At 33.6% G+C, this 17,233-nt stretch overlaps 1 long non-coding RNA gene across 1 annotated transcript in view; it reads right to left on the minus strand.

The window, feature by feature from the left end:
• Nucleotides 1-17,233, minus strand: part of LOC116421365 — a 97,534-nt gene that overhangs the window by 65,361 nt on the left and 14,940 nt on the right. Inside the window, exon 4 of the long non-coding RNA XR_004231701.1 lies at nucleotides 15,533-15,599. This is a non-coding gene — a long non-coding RNA (uncharacterized LOC116421365). The remainder of the gene's footprint in view (nucleotides 1-15,532; nucleotides 15,600-17,233) is intronic.

The raw sequence follows: 17,233 nt of genomic DNA on the forward strand, positions 1-17,233 counted from the left end.
TGATCCTTCTATTTACACCCAGCTTAGGGCATGAGTCTCATGATTCCAATGAACAAAACATCAAACCCTGGGTTCATCAGAAAAGGAGAAAATGAAATTGTTAACGGTTTGATAATTTCAAAAATTCAGTCAGGTCTATTTATGAAGCTAATGGAAAGAAATTGTTTCCACCCCCATGGTAGAAGATAAAGAATATCTCCCACATAGGTACATTTATCTTAGGTAACACGGTCATGTTTAAAGCCCTTTTTTATATATGCATATTTGAATATATATGCAGGTTTATATAAAATTTATATTATACACACACACACACACACACACACATATATATATAAACCTAAAACATATAACTTATCTATTCTCAGTTCAGTATGATTTAATCTTTTTATCAATGATTTGGCACAATCACTTAACCAGATATTTACTTACTATGTGCTAAGTATGTAATGGAAAAATAAAACATTTCTACTCCTCAAAATTTCAAACGTTATTGGAGGAGAGAAGAAATGAATCATCAAATATATTTGTGGCACAAAGCTAGAAAGCATAATTAATACACTCAAAAACTGGAAATGAAACTCAGAATCATCTTAATAGATAAAAATCTGAGTGAAAATAAAAACCAATGTAATATAAATAAATTCAAAGATTTATATTCATATACAAAAATATTAAGAGTATAAATAAAGAATTGTGAAATTTGAATCCATAATAGTAAAACTGTTCTGAAATAGCTGACCATAATTCTAATAAAAACCAAAAGCTAGTAGAAAAAAGATAATTAATAGTTTCATTTTTTTTTTACTATGTGAAACCACATATAATGTATTGTGAATGAATTTTGGAAATATCATTTTTGTAGAAACATCAAAAAATTAAAGGATGTACAGAAAAAGAGAACCAGTATGGCAAGGTGTCATGAAACAATGGACTAGTTAAGACTAGAGAAGGGAACAGTTGGGGTGTGGAGAAGAAAGATAGACTCATTAAAAATATGGACCTTTCTTGTAATTTTTCCACCATAAAACATTATACTTGCTCTGTCACATAATCAAATGACTTTTTTTTAATGGTTTTTATACCAGGAGCCTTCTTTGTGCTTTCTGCCAGGCTGCAGAGCTATTTCACATTTCTCATGACTCACAATATTCAATATCTACTCCTCTCTTATTTTCTCAATCTGAACTGAAAAAAAGAATTGCCAACCTATATTCAATATGTTTCAATGAAATGATTTGTTACTAAGAGTTCACTGTAATTTAGGTTAGTGACATTGGCTCCTCTAGAAATAGCAATTCAACATTTTTTACTTATGTGCTCAAAAATATGTTTTTTCCCATCCTATCCCTGTGAAAAAGGGCTACAACAGTAAAGGTAAATAGTGTTTAGCAATTTCAGTTCACTGACTTAATTACTTCTATTCCAACTACCTTTGATATTTTTGACTAAAACTATTTACAACATATAGTTTGTGGGTGGTTTCTCAGTGCTTTATCCATCTTCTTCCAGATAATGGCTCTTCAGATACTTGAATAATGTCATCATTTTTGCTTCCTTTATTACTCACTAATTAATTACATATGGCTAAACACATGAATGACATTTAGAAACACGCAAAATTAGCCTCCCTTATTCTCAATGGAAGCAGAATATTGTTATTAATGTAAGTCCAAGTAACGATAATGTATATATACATATATTCTTATGCTTTTATACATATATTGCTGCTAGTTGGTGTAATGAATAGAGTGCTCTGCCTGGAGTAAGGAAGATCTGATTTCAAATCCAACCTCATATGCTTACTAGATGTGATACCCTGGGCAAGTCAATGATACTGTTTACCTTAGTTTCCTTAAGGATTATGGTGGTACTGATAACACCTACTTCCTAGGATTGTTGTAAAAATCAACTAAGATATTTATAAAGCTCTTGACACATCATACCTATTATTATTATTAACAATTCCTTTGTTTTTTGACTTTATGACTTACGAAAATAAAGTCCCTTCTGAGTAGTTATGGGATCTCTTGGAGAATGTTATGTGTCATTCCAAGGCTTAATGAAACTGCAAAAAGGATATTTGTATATAGGAACTTTCAGAATACAACAACATTTAGGCATCCTTCTTTTCTTTGAACTCTGCAAAACATCCTTCATGAGAGTTGCAAATATTTGTAGTCTCTACATATGGTTTATGCAAAATTTAATACTAACCACAAAAATATTCTTGAAGCAATTTATGGACAATTGTCCAATTTATGGGATATACAATTAATGAGGAGCTTATGGAGTTAGCCCATAAAATGTATATCTAGTGTAGTCATGTTAGATATACAATAAACTGGGTCCAGAATTGAATAGGAAGAAGAGAAGAAACTAGATTAGGCTTGAGGAATCAGCAGGATTTCAGTGAATATATATTTCTCAATTTAAAAAAACTCAAAAAATAATAAATTTTTTGAAAAATTAAAATTACAAGGGACATAAAGAATAATGGCAGATATAGAGTGCATGTGAATATAAATGAAAAAATATTTATTAACCTCTTACTATGTTCAAGGCAATAAATAAAAACTATGGTTACAAATAAAAAAAAATGAGGTCATTGATAATCTATGGGACTTTATAGTATGAATAGTATATATATATATATATATATATATATATATATATATATACTATAGAATAATATATATTCTATAATATAAAAGAATATATATATTCTATAATATAAAAGAATATATATATTCTATAATATAAAAGAATATATATGTATATATATTCTTTTATGAATAGATCAGTGGCAACATTTACAACTAAAGTCACAAAAACTGGAAAGTTGGGGCGGGGGGGGGGGGGGGGGGGGGAGGTCCAGGCATTCAATAGCTTAGACTGATGGCAAAAAGGCAATAATGTATAGCAGGATGTGCTGTGAAACAAGGCATGAATTTCCATCTTTCATCTTCTAGCTCAAGGATCCTGATTTATTGCTTTAGGTAATTTCTCAATTAATTCCTCAAGGTAATTTTTTAATGATATCAAAGTGAGTGCTCTTAACATACCATGCTTGGGGGGGAAGGGGGGAAGGTAAGAGTTAAAAAGAGGAAATAATGTAAATATAAATGTATATGTTTATGTGTATATTAGATATATATGCATTTATACAACATAGATATGTGTCTATGTATATATACATATATATAAAACAACATGTATGCAGCCATGTATCCACATATGTGAAACTTACTGAAGTATATAGAAAACTGGTCTTATGATCAGGATTCACGTCTGATAACAAAAAAAAAGGCTCTAAGAAAGTCACTTAATTTCTTTATGTATGAGGCAATAATTTAAAGCTCTATACTTCAAATCATGTGTAAAATCTGCATTGAGAAAGTTCATCACCAGAATTATAAACATACTTTACATAGTACATACAGAAATATAAACATACATATATACATACACACACACATACTTTATTTTTCTCTTTATTTAAGTCCTTAGTGTTTAACACAGTGTCTGGGCCATAATAAGTGCTTAAGGAATGACAGTTGACTGACCACAAGAATATTATCTAGAGTATCCCTACATAAATGTAATATATGCAAATAAACTATGTTACATACACATATATTATATGTCAATCATATTATATATAGATAAAAGTATGTATAATATTTATATATTGCATAGCACATATGTAAACTACATTATATATTTATATATATATATATATATATATATATATAGTTGTCTTTAATTCTTGAAGATCAAAATGATATACCTATGTTTGAAACAAGGAACAATGTGCCTGAATGTGGCTGATCAGACAAGAATGAATTCAGAATGCTCTACCACAAATCACGTACAAATAGTCCATATGAACATTTGGGTTGTATACTCCAAATTTGTACATCTCCCATTTCTTTTCTTTTGAGCTACTTCCATTCTACTTTGCTAATAGAGTACAATGCCTTCTCTGATGAGGGCATGCTCTGCTTGGAGAGCCTTTGCCAGTGTCTCCCATGACATGCAATCAATTCCAAAATTCTTAAGAAGACAGCTTGAGAGTTCTTATATTGTTTTTCTGGCCCCCATGGGAGTGCTTGTCCTATGTGAAGTTTCCATAAAATAGTCTTTTAGGCAAGCATATGTTCGGCATTAGAACAACATGGCCAGCCTATCAAAGGTATATTCTCTGTAGAAGAGTTTGAATTTAGTTTGAGAAAGGACCTCAGTGTCTGATATCTTGCCCTGCCAAGTGATCTTTAGAATCTTCCTTAGATAATTCAAATGGTAGCAGTTCCATATCCTGGCATGGGATGAAGCACACAGCCTTGTTTCACTCCATTGGAGACTGAAAAAACTCGACCATAGCCCATGATCCAGACCCCAGGAAAGCATGCCATTATGAAATAGATATACCATTCTGGTGAACTTCTCTGGGTACCATATTTTAATATAATTTTTCATAAATCCTCATGATTAAGGCCTTGATCAGATTAAGAAATGTTGTGTACAGACCTCTGTTCTCTTCCTGACAGTTTTCCTGGAGTTGTCAGTCAGCAAAGACCATATTAACTGTTTCTCAGTACCTTTGAAAGCCACCCTGGCTCTCAGGTAGATGGCCATCTTCCAGGTGAGGATCAGCCTATTAAGGAGGACTCTTGCAAGAATTTTGCCTGCAGCAACTAAGAAAAAGACCCCATTTCTGTGATTTTTATAGGACAATCTATTTTCTTTACCATAATAGAGAGAGACAGGATGCAGATACACTCAAATTCCTGGCGGATAACCTTGTTCTGTTATGTAACCAAAAAATTTCAGTCCCCTTTTGAATGAGCAATGCACCTCTTCTAAATCTTAGATGGAATAGAATAGAATAGGATTTCCCACAGGAGAGGAGCCTAATGGCATTCAAAACCTCTTCTTCAATTGACAATTTGTCAAGAAAGGAATTGACTTCAACATGAGGTAAATGATCAATGCCTTCAGCATTAACTGATGATGGTTTATTGAGAGCTATATGGAAGTGTACAACCCACTTTTCTAGGATCACGTACTTATCACTAATTAATGTGATTATCAGCGCTGAGTAGCTAAGATGAACCATAGGTCTTTTCCTTGTAAATAGCCTTAAGAGCATCATCCAAATGTTTTGGGATATTACTATTAGTATGAACTGAATTTCTTCTTCGTTCTCATGGAGTCAAGAATTCTGCACCTCTCTAAGCTTCACTTTACTTTTGTTGGAGATAAATGCTGCTTTTTTAAAGATGGATGAATTATCCTGGGGCAAACCCTGTAGAATTGCTTTTTTTCCTTTAGAAGCTTTTGAATTTCCCTATCATTTTCATCAAACCAGTCTTGATATTTGCAAGTGTTTTGACCCAGATGAATAAATGCAGTATTATAGACCAAATCTTTGAAAGCTGCCCACTCCTTTTCTGCTCCACTGTTGCCAACTGTGTTTTGGCTCAACTTGCCCTTCTAGTTAGCAACAAACTGTTCCCACTCAGAGAAATACTTTAATCTGTTAACATTAAGTCTTCTGGTATTCATTTTGCCTTGGAGCCACCACTTTTTTGAACATGAATATTAGCTTGAAAAAGATAAGTCCATGCTCACTCTAGCACTCTGTTCCAGACACTGTCTTCATCACTCTTACATCCCGTCTCTTTTCTTTATAATGATGTAGTCTATTAAATGCCAATGTTTGCTGCAAGGATGCATCCACAAAATTTTATTTCATTTAGGCAAATGGAAAACAGTATTGGTGATGAGGTCGTGAAATACCCATGTCCAGTAGAACTCCATTCCTTCCAAAGACCTCTTGCCATTAGCAATTAAAGTCACTCAGAATTATAAGCTTGTCCCCTTTTGGCACATTGATAAATGTTTCCAGGTCTTCATAAATTTTTTTCTTTGATCTCATGACTTTGTCATGAGAAGATTTGGAATCTCCACCTGTCATGGTAATTAGCCCAGAATTGCATAAGCAGACAATTTTAGGGCACTTTTCTAGCCCCTTCATCACACCAGGAGATGAACAGTGTGATCCACAGAAGGCTGCTCAGATACCATGGGGACTAACAAATCCCACACTGCTGCTTCCATACATGTCAAGGAATTTTTGGGAGGAATGGAGTTGGAAAGAGCAACAGCAATGATCATTTACTACTTGTGCATTTCATTACCTTATCGCCAATGTTGTTTTCCATTTACTTAAATGAAATAAAACTTTGTGGATGCATAACAAACGATAGACTACATCATTGTAAGTGAAGAGACAGAATGTAAAAAGACACCCTTATGCATGGGCCATCTGTGAGCAGGATTGTGACTATAGCTCCCAATGTATCCACACCTGTTGCTTCATCACTTGTCTGTTTCCATGGGACTTTGAGATAGGTAAAAATGGTAAAATTATATATAGAGATATATAATCTTTTGATTCATGAATAAATTGGACTTAAGTGAGGCACAAAGTCATTTGCCTTACCCTCTTTTCCAGAGTTATCACAGTCCAATGACAGGATAGATTCAAGGGAACTAGTGATGGCTCAAGATGCATTGATGACTTTGATGTCTTCAGTGTCTCTTAAGCATTCTCCAGAACCTAATTTAGCTGCCTTCATGGCCACTGGAACAAATTGTCCTCATCCTCTTATTCCACCAGGGGAAGTCTTCCTCCTGGTTAGTTACCCTCAACCTGGTTTATATCATCTATTAAAACAGTTTACTGGAGTATGGCCATTTACATGCTGTAGCTTCTTGGAGTTGTTAGGTGGAAGGCAGGCCTCATACCACAGGTAGCAGTCCTCCATGATATATCCTATACTCCGTATATTATTTATGGTATACATATGAACATCATGCATATATTCAAATGTATATAAATATATAGTATATATGTGTGTATCGTATACTTGATAAATATTTCTGGATGAATGACAAATCAAAAACTGAATTAATTAATTAAATATCTTTATTAAGCCTGGAGGCTTTATCTAACGTCTGTTATATTATCCATTGTATCACTTAATGCTGAAAACCCTTGGACAACAACAATTAGGGGTCAGACCAAATCCCTAAGATAAATAAATCCAGCATATTAAATTCTATACATCATGATTAAACATTACACTTCAATTCAAGGTCTTGATTCATATGCTCTTTAACAATGAGATTTGAATCCTAAATGCTTTTGGGAATTCTCTTATTACAATTTAGCTACTTATGTCTAAATTATCCAAAAACTGTTTTCAGTTTCCATCTCAATTTGCATGTATAGAGACAATCTCAGTGTCGACTTAGATTGACTAATAGCATATTCTCATGCTTGAATTTAGACAAACTCTAATAAAAACAGGTCACCCTGATACATGACAATCTTACAAAAGAATGAGAACTTTTCCCAAGTGATTTTTATGTAGTAAATTATATACTGAAATAATGTACTGTCAGGAACAATCCTTGTTTCACAATGTGATGGAATCAATGACATAGTAGGTCCTTTCCACCTCTAATTGTGCTGACAGCATAAGATTTGATATGCTAGCTGGCTGAAATTATTCCATGGAGGAAACACTATAAAGTCAAATTATAATAGTAGATATTTTTACTTTTAAGCTCTCTGGCAAATTTTTGGGATATATAATCTGCCAATTTCTGGACATAATCCCAATTTTTCCCCTTGTCCCTAATTCCATAACTTTATGACTCTTCCTTACTTTATTATGCAATACAAAAAAAAAAAATATCTTAGCCCTCGTGGTTATTACTAGCCCTACTTCTAATAAGAATCTGAAGACCAAGATAGAATTTGAGCATTGATGTGGGAGAAAACAAATCATGAGAATAGATTTTTTTATTCTCTAATTACTGAAACTGATAAAGATCCTTTCCAACTAGTATTCTGAAGAAGAGAGCAAACAATTATGTACAAACAAGACATGGAGAAGATAAACTGGAGATAATTAATAGAGGGGAAGCACTAGCATCAAAAAAGATTGGGAAAACTTTGCTATAGATGAAACTTTAACTCAAATTTCAAGGGAGGCAGGAAATCCAGGATGCAAGAGGAAGAACACTCCAGATATGGGGCATAGTTAGAAAAATATCTGAAGACAAAAGATTAAGTATTTTATTTGTGGAACTACAAAGAGGCCAGTTTTACTGGATCAAAGAGTACACTGTAAGATAAAGGAAAACTGGAAAGGAAGAAGGATACTAGATCAAATAGAGGATTTTTTTATTTGATCCTGAAGGCCATAAGAAATCAACTGACTTTAATTTATAGGAAAGGATCACATGGTAGATCTGAACTTTAGGAAAATTGATGAATGGAGAGTAGAATGGAGTGAGGAAATGTTTAAGTCAGGAGACCTATCAGTAGATTATTGCAATAGTCTAGATCTAAGGTGTTAAGGATCTGCATCTGAAGGGAAAAGGGGACATATTTGAGAGGTACTGCAAAGCCAAAAATCAATAAAACCTGGCAACAAGTCAAATATGGGGGAGTGAGAAGGAATGTGAAAGATAATGAGTAGTTGAGGTTGCAAACCTAGGAGACTGGGAAGATAGTGTTGCACTCTATGGTGATAGAGAAGTTGGAAATGGGGGAGGAGAGTACTAGAGAGAAAGAAAACATGTTCAATTTTGGACATGATGAGTTTAATATATATTACATATATATATATCCAGTTTGAGATGTCTAAAAGGCAATTAGAAATCTGAGCTGGGAGGTCAGCAGAGAGATTAGCAAAGAATAGGTTGCTTTGAGAATTATCATTGTCAACTTAGAAATGATAATTAAATCTATGGAAGCTGATGAAATCATCAGTAGTGGAAGGGAAGAAAAGAAAAGGGCTCAACACAGAACCCAGTGGGACCCCTACAGTCAAAGGGCATAATCTAGAAGAGGACACAACCACAGCAAAAGAGGCTGAAAAGAAGTGGGAAGATAAGTAGGAGGAAAACTAGGAAAGAGTGGTATCCCAAAAACCTGGTGAGAAGGAAGTAAAAAGGAGGAGAGTGATCAATAGTGTCAAAAATTGCAGAGAGATTGAGGAGAATGTTTGAAAAAAAAAAAGACTATTGGATTTAACAAATAAGAGATCATTAGTAATCTTGGAGAGAGTGGTTTCAGTAGAACAATAAAGTAGGAAGCCCAAATGTAAGGGGTGATGAAGAGAGCGCTAGGAAAAAAAATGGAGGCACCTATTATAGATGGTCTTTTCAAGTAGTTTAGTCAAATAGGGTAGAAGAGATATAGGATAATAATTAGCAGACATACTAACAAGAATCAAGTGAAAGGGTATTGACTGGAAGGAAAGAAAGTGTGGACATCCATAATGGTCTTTTCAATATATTTAGACACAAAGAGAGGCAAAATATAGAATGATAGCTAACAGAAATGGATAGATCAAATGGTAGGGATTTTTTGGGAAGATGGGAGATAAATAAGCACTTTTGTAGGAAATAAAGAAACAGAAAGTAGACAGGAAGAGACTGAAAATGTAAGAAAATAATAATGATAAAAGGACCAATCTGCTGGTAAAGATGGAATGGAATGGGAGCTTTCCTGGCTCCCTTGAAATTTGAGTTTCACCTATAACAATGTTTTACTAATTCTTTTTGATGCTAGTGCTCCCCCTCTATTAATTATCTCCAGTTTAATTTCTCCATGTCTTGCTCGTACATAATTGTTTGCCTTCTCCTTCAGAATACTAGTTGGAAAGGATTTTTATCAGTTTCAGTAATTAGAGAATAAAAAATAATCTATTCTCATGATTTGTTTCCTCCTATATCAATGTTCAAATTCTGTCTTGATACATGGCCTTGACAAGAAAAATCAGCACTTCATGTGACATAAGGTGAAATCAGATAATGGTAAAAGACATCTAGGTGATGGGAGATAAGGAAGAGGGAGAAAAAGGAACTCTTTGTGAATTCTTTAAATATTTTCAGTCAATTATGAAGCAGATTTTTAGCCAAAATGGTCGGGAAAAGAGATGCTCCGAAATGTCAGAATAAGCATGAAAACCTTTGGGAAAGCCACTTTAAGGAATTACTAGTGGAGATATAAAAGGATTATTTTGGAAATCCCAGGTAATTAGGTAACAATGAATAAACCATTGTATCTAGAGTCAGGAAAAATTAAGTTCAAATTCAACCTCAGATTCTTATTAGCTATGTGGCCCTAGGCAAGTTCCTTAGCCACTGTCTGCTTCAGTTCCCTCAATTGTAAAACAGGGATCATAAAAGAAGCCACTTCCTTTGGTTGTTGTAAAAATAAAATGAAATATTTATAGCTTTTACCATATTGCCGAACACATAGTAGGCACTGAATAAATGTTTGCTTTTTTCCCACTCTAGCAACTGGCCAATTGAGATTACATAACATAAATATGTAGTAGATATAGTCAGTATGTCTTCATGATTTTATCAAGTGTGTGATACATACACACAATAAATGATTAGAAGCAAATGCAGTAGCTGATGGGACAAATTCAGGACTGAGGCTTGGTAGGACAAAATCATTGATAATATAAGGGCACAATGAACTCAAGAGCAAACAATAGTTTAAGGTTGAACCTTGTGTGAAACCATTGGGGAACAATGAAAGTTTTGCCACTGTATGGGATATGAAAATTCTTGGGAAAGAATTGAGAAGTAGAGGCCACAGTGAAGTCAAAGAATGGGGTTCTAGGCAAAGGAAGAGGTGGAATGATTACAGATCATGATGGGATAGGGGAATTGTAGAGTTCAACCATCAACAAATTAATTAAGCAACTACCACATGCTAGATGCTATGTTAACTACTGGAATTCATAAGCATGGAAGCAGTACATTTATGAGTTATGGCAAAATCAAAAGTATAAACATCTCTGTGGTACTCTTAGTGGTACAGGTCATGTGAAATGAATATGTTTAAAAACTAGGAGTTTAGGGTTTTTACAGGAGGATCATTGTTGAAGTCCCCTAATATGAGAGCAGGAATTGAAAAGGAAAGAAAGAAAGCCAGGCACTGAATTTATTGAGAAAAGAAAGTGAATGTCTGGAGTTTGGTAGACAAGAATTACCAAAATTTTGATTTCTGGCACAAATGAATTGAATGGAGCTTAAAGGAAAAAAAAAAAAAAAAAGGTACTGAGTGGCCGGAGGAGAGGGTAAGTTTGAAAGTGACAATGGGAAATAAGGAATATTACAACATTCCAAACTTGATCAATGAATTAGGAAAAGTGCAACCCATGATTGAAAGGGTAGCCAGTGAGGTTCTTTCAGAGGGATCCAGATGATGTTGGTGAATCAGAAGATAAAAGGAACAGAATAGGAAAAAGCTTACGAAGAAAATAAGTTTGTTATGTCTGGAACAAGCATTCCAGAGAGTACAGTGAAAAGGCAGAATGTCAATAAACAACACAGTGTATCTTAACTGTGGGTCCATGTACTTATTTTTAAATGTATTTTATTAGCTTTGTTACAGTAGAATTGGTTTCCTTTGTAACATATTTTTTCTTTATTTTTTATGTTTTTTTAAACATTATTCTGAGAAGAGGTCCATAGGATTCACAACTCTGCCTAAAAACACATAAGAGCTTAAGGAAGAGAAAGATCTCCAACATAGTAGATAGATTCCTGCCTTCTAAGGAAGCAGCATACTCCCCAGAAATCAAGATCTGAAAAGGAAGTATACTCAATATACATGTAGTCATGTTTTGTATCTGCTCCAATAAGATTCTATTCATCCTGCCCAATAGTTTTCTTATTTTTCTTACTTTGCACGTTTTTGGAAAACCCCCACTTTAATTGTGCTTAGACAGTGACTTTCCAGTTTTGAATGCATGCCAACTGGGGAAAAAACTGCGGAATTGGAATGTTAACTGTCAAAAAAAATTTTTTACCCACACATATAGGTTCTATTTTCTATTAATGCTCAATTTCTAATTAATATAAATCCTATAAAATGTCAATGAACTTCATTAGATTGGTGGAGAGATCACTTTTAGGTCAGTAAACACATGATCATATTGATTTCCCTGCATATAGCACAAAATGATCTGAAGGCCTACAGATCTAAGCAAAAACTGGTTTCATCATAATCAGACATTAAGAGCTGCTTTCTCAAGCAAGTTGCTATTCTTCATTAAGAGCATTTACTTCCTATGCAGGCCTTGACGCATTTTCCTTGTTAACTCTTACTTAATGTAGGATTTTATTTTCTTTTTTTTAACTTTCCTTCTGGGGTTCTGAAATTAGCACCAGTCTGTTCAATGTCACTAATTAGAATACAATTATGATCAGTAGAAGAAAAAAATGGAAGGGGGGAGCACCTCCATAGCTAAATTCCTAAACTCTAGTATTGTTTCCATGCCAACAAATAGTAAGTGAAAGGTATTAGGATCAGCAGTAGTTTTCATGGAAAAGTACTGTTAATTTTACTTGAACTCTCCTCTGAGGGTAAGAAAGTTTGAGGATAGAGGAGGAGAGGAACAAATGAGATTTCATACACAAAAAAAAGAAAGAAATACAACAACAAAAACTCATTTTCTCATGTACCTGTCAAACAGCCTCATGAGGCTAAGTTGGCAACATAACAGACATTACAATACTTTTCTACTGTCCAACTCATAGGATATCTGAACATATATAAAAGATGCATTTACCATATAATCCAAATCACTCCAAGCCAGCAAATATTGTCTATTTTGTTTGAGACACTAGTGATACAAAAAAATTTTTAAATTAAAAATAAATAAGAATGTTCCTGCCTTCAAGGAACTTGTATTCTACTAGATGGTGTAATGAAGAAAGATGGCTATTGAATATTAGTCCCCATATGGACAACTGGAGGTGGGGAAGATTTTTCTATGGTGACAATTTTAAAATATGGAAACATGAATATCTTTTTAATTGAAGCACTTATAATTCCAGAAGAACCCATTAACAAAAAATGGAGAAGTAGAAGAATATTTTCTATAAATAAATGAAAATATTTGCAAATAAAAAATAAAGACAATAAAATTACTTGGGGCTTGACTATCAGCACCATGAAAAATGAGCTGAGGAACATTCCAGGCAGGAGTAAAAATACGAACAAATACAAAAAAAAAAAAAGAAAAAGAAAAGAAAAGAAAAGGAGCATAGAACCTTAGAGGGCCCTGAGAGCAGGAATGGTTTATATTGATTCCAGGATCAAAAACTTAGAGCTAGAAGGGACTGAGAATACCATCTAGTCCAAACCCTTCCCTATATTGGAGGCCAGGGAAACTGAGAAATTTGCCCAAGATCACAAAGATGGCAAGTATCAGAAAAAGGATTATCATTTTGATACTTCTCAAAACATTACCTATTTGTCTCAATATCAAGACTAAGAAAAAAACACACCTTTGGCTTCCTGTATGTTCATTTGGGAAAAGGAACTTTTCCTGAAGTCTGCTTTATTTTTCAGGTACACCCTTATCCATCGGAAAAGGGGGACACAGAAGCAGTTATTGAAAGGTCATGACTATTCCACATTTTATCATTTCTGAACAACTATAAAATGAAGGATGAGCAGCTTGCTATGGAATGGTCATATAATAGTATCATGGAAAGTTAATTTCCAATTTAATTAAAGATATAATGTCAATTTAAGCCAGCATGGAGACCAAGCAAAATGGCAGATAATTTAATTCCATCAAACTTCCCAGAGCCTCCCAAGTAACAGAATGATTTATATAAACAAAGTCCTTTTTTTAAAAGGGAAGAAAAATGAGAGGATGCGTAGAGAACATTGAAACACAATCAGAATCACAACTGACATTTTTAATGCCCCATAGATCACCAGATGATCTTTATAATAATTGATTTCAAGAGTATTTTTCCTGCATTTTAATGCAAAAAAAATCCAATGAAAACACTGACCTAATTAGAAGACTAGTCCTAGTTCCTCCATTGTTTATATTATAAAAATAAGCATTTGTTGAATTGAACCTAATAACAGACAGTTTCATCTTTCTGAAATTCAGTTTCCTTTCCTATAATACTATCAAGATGAAATATAATTGTATTAACATTTTTAATCATGATCATCATTATTCCAAAGTCCAACATATTTTTCATATTATAAAGGGGGAACAAAAAAAAGTATCTTTCTCAAGGACATATACATTGAAGTCTTTGAGCTGCTCTGAGACTGATATAGTAGATGTGGAGGGTACACAAAAACCATAAAACACAGGCCAAAGAGAACATCTGAACTCTGATCATAACACTGACTGAGTTAGCATCCCAAGAAAGGTATTGAAATGCTTACAAATCTCTAAAATAACCAAGATTGTTTAAGCTTGCAGAGAAGCCCCTTAGAAAACCACTGTGATGATCAGATTAACAGCAGTACAGCATAGCAAGAGGGATTTCTTCATTAGGTGGCATTAAAACATTATTTTGGTGAAGCCTTTCCTGTTCCAAACATTTACTAATGCACATAAGGAATAATTAGGGTTGGTATTAGAAGCCATCTTAGGGTTAACCTAGGATCAGAGGCTGGATATCTCAAAGTGGGATGGGGTTAAAAGTTAGTGGCAAATCATTGTGACACCTTATGGTATTTATAAACCTATTAAATTTCAGCTTGTGTGGATCTAGTCAATGCAATCTGTTTTTGAACATCACTAGATTTTATATAAAGAGAATAAGAGGGTGTTCAAACTTTTACTTTTCTCTTTCAACACTAGTCATATATCAAGCCACCTAATGTATACCTTTCATGCTTCAAAGAAGATTGCACTGAGCCATGTTTTACTCTAGATTAAAAAAGGACTGATGTGCAAAGGCAGCAAATCAAATATCTAGCTACCATTAGAAAGAAAAAGCAAATTTTAAAATGACTTTCTATAGTGTACTTTCAAAATAAAAAAAAAAAATTTATAGTTCCCTTAATTCCCAAAGATGGGATTTGCCTATTCTAGAACCTAAATTTCTCTCTATTCAGACAGAGTTTAATTTGGAGAACTTTGCTCATAACCACTGGGGCGGGGGGAGGGAAGATATATATACAAAATGAAGCATTTTTTTCTTTTAAATATGTAGTGAAGGCAAGATTGACATTTTTGCTCTCTAAGAAACCATTTCTGAAAGATGTCTTTTATCATAAAGAACCAGATGGAAGGTCGGCTTCACACATAAACAAATTAAGAGTCCTTGCTTAGAAGGTTACAGGACAATTGTGTACAGCAGCATAACATCATATGACAAAGCACCAATACATTCCCTGCCATGAGTTGATAGATGAAAAATTAGCCTTTTGTGTAATGTTTTCCTTCTCAAGAAAGACTATTGACTAAAAAAATTATATTTCAAAGTCAAAAGCTCGCTCAAGCATCATAACAGAATTCTCTAAAACAATACATGTCCCAAAAAAGGCCAATCTATCTTCCATTCACAAGCAAGTGAACTGCAATATGATGGAATAAAATTCTGTAGATTATTTGGGGGTAGGTAAAGGAGGAAAAGTAGTGAGGACATAATGACTACATACCTGATTTAGAATTTCCAATCCAATAGTTTCTAGCAAGAAGAGATCCATCCCATTGATGGGATTAAACCTTTAAGTGAGAAAAAACAGATATGTGTCATCCTGTCATAATCTGTTATATTACAACTATGTAAGACGTTCATTTTCTTTTTTATTTATTTTTCAGTCTGAACTTAACAAGAAATAAAATAAATATTTCTATGTTACTTTAGAACAGAGGATTGCACATAAAAAGTACTAATATCTAACATGTACTACTTGCTTTTTAAAAAAATACAGGGTGATTCAAAAGTCTTACTGCAGTTTTAAGCAATTAAAATTTAAAGTAAAACTAAAATAAATTCAACATGTTATTTTCAAAGGTGCTATGCATGTCTATGAGTCATTGTAGTTCACTTCTAATTCTCTTCTATGCACTTTAAAAAAATACTTCCAAAACTCTCTTTTCTTTTTCTTTCTTGCTTCTTCTTTCCTTCTTTCTCTTTCCTTTCTTCTTTCCTTCCTTTTTTCCTTCCTACATTTTTTCTTTCTCTTTTTTTCTATTATATTCCTCCTCTTTCTTCTGAAAACTGAAAACGTAGGAAAAAATCCCTGTATAGCTTGTACATTTTCAACATAGACATTTCCATGGTTCTTTCTTCAGATTTAATAGTGTTTGTCTATTGGCATGGTTTCACTCCTTTACTTTCAAAGTTGCAGAGACTATGCAGACAAAACTTGGGAAATGTAGACTGAAAATTATTCCCTATGAGAAGAGTTCTCTAAAGGTACTGTAACTTATAAAATAAAAAGGTGGTTATAATAAAGACACAATCAGAGTTTTAGATTTGAAATTAGAAAGACCTGGGTTAGAATCTATCCTCAACACTTAGTAAGTGTTTGATTCTGGGCAAGTCGTTGAATCTTTCTCAGTTTCAGTTTCCTTATCTATAGGAATAATAATAAGAATACATACCTCAGTGTTCAAATGAAATAATATCAGTAATTTGACTTGCAAACCTTTAAATATTACCTAAATATTAGCTATTAATAATTACAATAAGCATAATCATGAAAAAATAAGATAAGCATTGCAAACCAATTTCATTAGAGTTTTTAACCTGTTAGTGTCATGGGGGCAATTGGGCAGACTGGTGGAAATCCAAGTGCATGAAAACTTAGGGCATTCTTCTGGTTAAAGGAATGAACCAATATTTAGACAGGTTAAATAGTATACGAATATAGTCAAGCATAGTACAGGAGAGTAGAGTCATTAGTGAGTTACAGATTCATATGTTTTCTTCTTTGTCCTCACCATCCCATACACAAGATGCTCAGTGGTAGCTTTGGTGATGACATGAAGGGAAGTACAGTTGAAGGCCCAGAGTCCCTAGAGTTCTTAGGTTTACCTAACATTTTCAGACAACAGATTTGCTGTGGTTACCGAGGTTTTAAGGGTCAGGTGACATAGACCAACAGTAAAAGTTTTAAAAATTAAGTGGGAAAGAGTTGGCTGAAGAATTTCAGCAGACAATTTTAGCTAAAACTTGGTATCGTTTAAACCTTCACTATAACAGAGATGTATAATAAGATGTAATCCAGGAGACTGGGATCATAAACTCTTCTGGTTGTGCAATATGGATCTTTTCTAAGAATGCTTTTAAATGCACAATATAAAATACGGATATTAAAAGAAAAACTAATACTAAAGCATAGTCATCAAAA

Source organism: Sarcophilus harrisii, chromosome 2 (genome assembly GCF_902635505.1).
Source record: "Sarcophilus harrisii chromosome 2, mSarHar1.11, whole genome shotgun sequence".
Lineage (NCBI taxonomy): Eukaryota > Metazoa > Chordata > Mammalia > Dasyuromorphia > Dasyuridae > Sarcophilus > Sarcophilus harrisii.